The sequence below is a fragment of the Malaclemys terrapin genome, chromosome 20, assembly GCF_027887155.1.
Source record: "Malaclemys terrapin pileata isolate rMalTer1 chromosome 20, rMalTer1.hap1, whole genome shotgun sequence".
Taxonomy (NCBI): domain Eukaryota; kingdom Metazoa; phylum Chordata; order Testudines; family Emydidae; genus Malaclemys; species Malaclemys terrapin.
The window spans coordinates 5,820,598-5,827,626 of record NC_071524.1 but is presented as its reverse complement, the minus strand read 5'-3'; positions in this window follow the sequence as shown (position 1 = coordinate 5,827,626).

The following is a 7,029-nucleotide window of genomic DNA, read 5'->3' as shown; positions in this document are numbered from 1 at the left end:
TGGTCTTTTGGGTCAGGTGTCAGCAAGGTTACCTGAGCTTCTTAACCCTTTACAGGTAAAAGAGGAATTAACCCCTTGCAGGGTAAAGAGGGATGTTATGTTACCTTTAGCTGTATGTTTATTACACGGGCCTACCCTGTCCTTGGTCTTCCTCTTGCTTCTAATGTATCTGTAGAATGTTTTCTTGTTACCTTTTATGTCAGTAGCTAGTTTGATTTTGTTTTGTGCCTTGGCCTTTCTAATTTTGCCCCTAGCACTTGTTATTTGTTTATATTCATCCTTTGTAATTTGACCTTGTTTTCACTTTTTGTAGGACTCTTTCTTGATTTTTAGATCATTGAAGATCTCCTGGTTAAGGCCAAGGTAGTCTCTTGCCATACAGCCTACCTTTCCTGTGCAGTGGGACAGTTTGCTCTTGGGCCCTTAATAATATCTCTTTGAAAAACTGCCAACTGTCTTCAGTTGTTTTTCCTCTCAGACTTTCCATGGGATCTTACCTACCAACTCCCTGAGTTTGCTAAAGTCTGCGTTTTTGAAATCCATTGTTTTTATTTTGCTATTCTCCCTCCGACCATTCCTTAGAATCAAGAACTCTATGATTTCATGATCACTTTCACCCATGCTGCCTTCTACTTTCAAATTCTCAACCAGTTCCTCCCTATTTGTCAAAATCAAATCTAGAACAGCCTCTCTCCTAGTAGCTTTCTCCATCTACAGGAACAAAAAATTGTCTCCAATACATTCCAAGAACTTGTTGGATAATCTGTGCCCTGCTGTATTATTTTCCCAACAGATGTCTGAGTAGTTGAAGTCCCCCATCCCCACCAAGCATAGGCTCCAACTTTCCCTGGCATTGGTGGGTGCTCGCGCCCCCCCGCCCCTGGCCCCACCCAACTCATCCGTTTCTCTGCTCCTGCCCTGCCCCATTCCAACCCTTTCCACAAAGTCCCTGCCTCAACTCCACCCCCTCCCTGCCCCTATTGGACCCCTTCCCCAAATCCCCGCCCCAGCCCCACCTCTTCCCTGAGCGTGCCGCATTCCCCCCCTCCTCTTCCCTCCCAGCACTTGCCGCGTGAAACAGCTGTTTTGCTGCGCTAGCGCTGGGAGCTAGCTGGGGGAAAAAGCAGGCACGTGGCGTGCTCAGGGGAGGAGGTGGAGGTGCAGCGGCGGCGGAGGTAAGCTGGGGTTTGGGGGTGGGGGGGGAGCTGCCAGTGGTTGCAGAGCACCCACCAATTTTTCCCCATGGGGCTCCAGCCCGGGAACACCCACAGAGTCGCGCCTATGCCACCAAGTCCTGTGCTTTGGATGATTTTGTTAGTCATTTAAAAAAAGCCTCATCCACCTCTTCTTCCTGGTTAGGTGGTCTATAGTAGACCCCTACCTTGACATCACACTTATTTTTTAGTCTGTCTCCTATTTCCATCTCAACCTCAGACCAAGTGTAGACATTCTTAATTTAAAAGGCAACACCTCCTCCCTTTCCCCCTGCATTTCCTTCCTGAGAAAGTTGTACCCTTCTATACCAATATCCCACCAAGTCTCTGTGATGCCAACTATGTCATAGTTGTGCCTCCACACTGTGAGGGAACATGGCATTTCTGTCCCATGAGAAATTTGGACCTTTCACATTTTATTTTCATTCTGAATCAGGAGAAAAAGTTAAAATCTCAGATTTTTCAGGGAACAGAAATTCAGCAACATCCAAGTGATCTTGTTGAAATCCTTTTATTTTCAAGAAACAGCGTTTTCTGCAGAAAACTGCTCCACTGGGTATTTTGAGACATGCTCTGCTCACATCTCTACACACCGCACATGTCTCTGGCCCTGACTTACGAAACCTCTGAACATGTGCTCCAGTGCAGCCTATTCAGGACAGCACCTTCTATGTATGTGCTTATCTTTAAGCACCTGCTAAAGTCCCATTGATGGAACTAAAGTGGTTGTGTGAAGTTAATTTTCATACCAGGGCACTGTCCTGAATAGTGATGCTTCCCTGAAGCAGGGCAGTTTCCCCACGGATGCTTCCTGACTTTCCTGCTTTTTGTGACCAAAACTATTTCACTTAAAACTTGTGATGGGAAATTTCAATGATTTGACAAAAAAGTATTCATGAAACGCAAAAAATATTCATGAAACGCAAAAAACATTTTCTTTTGGTCTTATTTTGACTTGACAGTTTCCTTTTTCAGAACATAAATGAGACAAAGTGTCAGTTAGAAACACAGATAATTTTGCTTTGTTTCCTTTCATTTCTAGATTTTGAAAACCAAAGTGAAACAAAACTCTCAATTCAAAACAAAACCAAATGTTGTTTTTCATTTCAAAATTATTTTGGTGGATAGACTAAGAGGGTCCATGCCTGTGCACTGTTTGGGGGAAAGATTTTGATTTCAGTTAAACTGTGTTTGGATTTTTAAAAAGTTTGGCAAAAAAATTGGTGGAAAACTTCAATGAACTTTATTTACAAAGAACAGCCAGTAATGGTGCCCTGCAGGTAACTGTGGGGTGGGCTTCCAGGTATGTCCATGGGCAGTGCTGGGGCAAAAGGAGGAGCCTCCCCACGAGTCTCCATCACAGGCCTCCCATCAGGGGAACGTGCCCCCCTGCAGCATGATCCCCCCTTAGATATAGGCCTCCGGGAGCTCACAAGGGGTCCTCGTTACACAGGAGTTGCTCTGTGTTTAGTGCAGGCACTGCAGTCCCACACAGCTGTCACCGTGTCCCTTTCCATGTTTCAGGGTTGGACATGTCCCTCATCATCTGGGCTGTCCGCTGTGCCCTGGTCCTGCTGCTCCTGGTGTCTGCGCCCATCATCACCTTTGTGCTGGAGAAATGGGGCCTGCCTGAGTTTGTGGGGCTGGAGGAGACTCGTGGCGGGAGCATCAGTATTGTGTGGGAGAGGTAATGAGGGATCCCCATTGACCAGCTGTGAGCAGGGGAGATACCAGTGCCCAGCTCTGAGTGGGTGTTGGGGAGACACCATTGGTCAGTGCTGCACAATAGGCCCCTGCAGTAAGTCTTTGCCCAGGTAACTTCTGCAGCCTCCTTCAGTCCCCCTCCCTTTCCCTGTTGGGATGCTGTCAGTCATTCTGCCCTGCAGCCTGCAGCCCTCTGCTCACTCCCAGCCAGGCCAGGGCCACACCAAGCCCTGTCAGCTCTTAGCCCTGCCGTGAACTGTCCCAGCCAGACAGCCCAGCCCAGCTCCTTCCTTCTGTACAAATAATCCATTATTCAGAGAGACTGCAAATGTAGGGGTTAAGGCTGGGCTCATGGTTAAGGCACCAGGGTGACGCTTCTGGGAGACTGGGGTTCAAGTGCCAGCTCTGCTGCAGAATCCTTGGGCCTGTCACTTCATCTCTCTTTACCTCAGCCCTCATCTGTGAAATGGGAATAATAATCCTGCTTTGTCTAAGGGGAGAATTTTCAAAGCCCTTAAGGGATTTAGGAGCACAAATGTGTGACTGTGCTCTGTGCCCACTGCCTGGTGCTTCTAAGTCCCTCAGGTGCTTCTGAAAATCCCCCCCTTAGATTGGGAACTCTTCCGGGCAGGGGCTGTCTGGCAAAACTGGTAAATTTCCCCTACAGACCAGCCCTTAGTGTTTGTGCAGCACCCACTGCAAAGGGTCTCTGACCTTGGCTGGGGTCTCTGGAGGCTCCTGTTAAATAAATCATAGAATCATAGAATATCAGGGTTGGAAGGGACCTCAGGAGGTCATCTAGTCCAACCCCCTGCTCAAAGCAGGACCAATTCCCACTAAATCATACCAGCCAGTGCTTTGTCACGCCGGACCTTAAAAACCTCCAAGGAAGGAAATTCCACCACCTCCCTAGGTAACGCATTCCAGTGCTTCACCACCCTCCTAGTGAAATAGTGTTTCCTAATATCCATCCTAGACCTCTCCCACTGCAACTTGAGACCATTGCTCCTTGTTCTGTCATCTGCCACCACTGAGAACAGCCGAGCTCCATCCTCTTCGGAATCCCCCTTTAGGTAGTTGAAAGCAGCTATCAAATCCCCCCTCATTCTTCTCTTCAGGAGACTAAACAATCCCAGTTCCCTCAGCATCTCCTCATAAGTCATGTGCTCCAGCCCCCTAATCATTTTTGTTGCCCTCTGCTGGACTCTTTCCAAGTTTTCCACATCCTTCTTGTAGTGTGGGGCCCAAAACTGGACACAGTACTCCAGATGAGGCCTCACCAATGTCGAATAAAGAGGAACGATCACGTTCCTCGATCTGCTGGCAATGCCCCTACTTATACAGCCCAAAATGCCGTTAGCCTTCTTGGCAACAAGAGCACACTGTTGACTCATATCCAGCTTCTCGTCCACTGTGACCCCTAGGTCCTTTTCTGCAGAACTGCATTCGGTCCCTAGTCTGTAGCAGTGCATGGGATTCTTCCGTCCTAAGTGCAGGACTCTGCACTTGTCCTTGTTGAACCTCATCAGGTTTTTTTTGGCCCAATCCTCTAATTTGTCTAGGTCCCTCTGTATCCTATCCCTACCCTCCAATGTATCTACCACGCCTCCCAGTTTAGTGTCATCTGCAAACTTGCTGAGAGTGCAGTCCACATCATCCTCCAGATCATTAATAAAGATATTAAACAAAACCGGCCCCAGGACCGACTCTTGGGGCATTCCGCTTGAAATAATAACAGCAAAATGCAGTTGGGGCTCAGTGGCCAGGTGCTGGATGAGGAGCCAAGGAACGAGGTCTCTGTTCCTCCTTCGATATTCTGTACCCGAACTGGGTATTTGACTGTCTCCAGTGGAGCCTTGCGATTCCGATGTCAGACTGGGAGTGTAACCGACATGCCTAACAGGGAGATATCTCTGTAAAAGATCTAAAGCAAAAGGGGAAGAGAAATAAGTTGTGTCTGGAGCATTACTGCTAGGCAAATGCACAATTAGCATTGCATACCTTCACGTTTTAAAACTGGGGTAGTAGTTTTGGGCAGGCTTCATAGGCTCTGTGTAGCTGGACTCCACTGAAAGCAAGAAGTCAGGGCAGTTGCTTTACAAAAATCATGTGACCTGCCTGGGCTGGGAAAAGTTCAGCCACAGGAGCTAAAAGCAAGTTGTTTTCTTCTAGCGCTGAATTACTGTGCAACAGGTTAGTGCTATTAACTTTCCAACAGACGCACCAGCTGTGTTAGTTACACACACAAAAAAGGGGTGGGTGGGTGAGAAACTAACTTCTTTCATTATAACTGCATATCTTAAATGTTATCGATTTTTAGTCAAATTGTGTTAACCAGTCTGGTTCACCAACTCTCATCTTATTGCAATGTAATGTTAAAGAAACAGTCAGCTATATTTGGCCATTCTCAGGTTTTGTATTTGTTTGTAACAGGGTTTTTCCTTTATGTACTTAGCTAATTGATTAGTATTAATTAAGTAATTCCACAGTCCAACAGATGAGATACAGCCTCCATGAATTCCAGTTAAAAACTTCTGTAAGCAAGAGGAAGAAAATTTACTGTGTAGTTCACTGAGCAAACTATATAAAGTTAATAAACAGAGACTCTAACAAACTCATGTGAACGCAATCTGAGCTTTCAGAACTCTTAGTATCAGGGGGTAGCTGTGTTAGTCTGTATCTACAAAAACAACAAGGGGTCTGGTGGCACCTTAAAGACTAACAGATTTATTTGGGCATAAGCTTTTGTGGGTAAAAACGTCACTTCTTCAGATGCACTCTGAAGAAGTGAGGTTTTTACCCACGAAAGCTTATGCCCAAATAAATCTGTTAGTCTTTAAGGTGCCAACAGATTTCTTGTTGTTTTTCAGAACTCTTAGTTACTTCTCGCTGTTTGTTAAAACTAACCTGTTTATATTTATTTTTTCTTTTCTTTATATTTATATTATGTAATTAAAATAATACAGTATATGTAAATTATAAAATGGCATTGTTATTTAGTACAAATTAAGCTATTATTTTTACCATAATGACATTTTAAATCAAGTATCAGAGGGGTAGCCGTGTTAGTCTGGATCTATGAAAAGCAACAGAGAGTCCTGTGGCACCTTTAAGACTAACAGATGTATTGGAGCATAAGCTTTCATGGGTGAATGCCCACTTCGTCGGATTTTAAATCAAGTTCATTCCTTTTAAATGTAATTGTACAAAGGTTAACCCTATGCAATCTTTCCTGAAAATCCTCAAAAACACTAAATTGTGGTTCTTCATGTGCTTTTCTTAAAAACTTGTGTGAAAGTGGTAAAGTGAACGTCTGGGGATCGGGAACAGCCAGGTGCCAGCTCCTCTTGGGTCCTCTGGAGAACAGGCCGAGCATCTTCCTCCGTTACAGGCTCTCCCCGAACTGTGCTGCAGGGCCGGCCTCTTATACTTCTGGCCACGCCCCAGTACTTCCAGCAAGGGGGGCGGGGCGATCTAGACTCCGTCCTCCAAGGGGCGTGTAATGTTCCCTCACTCTCCTGGTTGGAGGGAGGCCACTCAGGCTCACTACACAGAGATAACATGAAACCCCTGGAAATATTTCATGTTTGCCCCTACAACCTTGTCCAGGGGAAGGCACCTTCCAAACCAGTAGATGGGGCTTTGTACCAATCCCATTGGAAAACTCCATTTTACCTATTGTTTCCAGTCACTCATTCTTCCAGTGTCTACAAGTCAAGAATTATGAGGGCCAGTAGGACCCAGGCTTTCAGTAGAAACCTCACATGATGCACTTCTCTAAACTTAGGGCAATAAACCCTCTTCCTCCAAAAAAGAGGACAAAACTCAGCCGGGTGGCGTGTGTGCATCCGATGCAAGGAGCTCCTGGCTCTCAGAGACTGAATGTGCTTTGAAAACCAGAGGGGCTGAATTGGAGGAGCTATGGAAGATAGAGAGGTAAATAGATGAGACTTTCCAGGACACAGTGGAGAAGTCCCAACCCCAGTCTGACAGCCTCTGTGCTATTGAGGAGGATGAAAGTCTCAGGGAAGGAGAACTACCAAGTGGAGCAGAGGGAAATGATCCCATAGTTAGGACTCTCCCTCCAGATGGTGTCAGGGTTTCCTCTCGC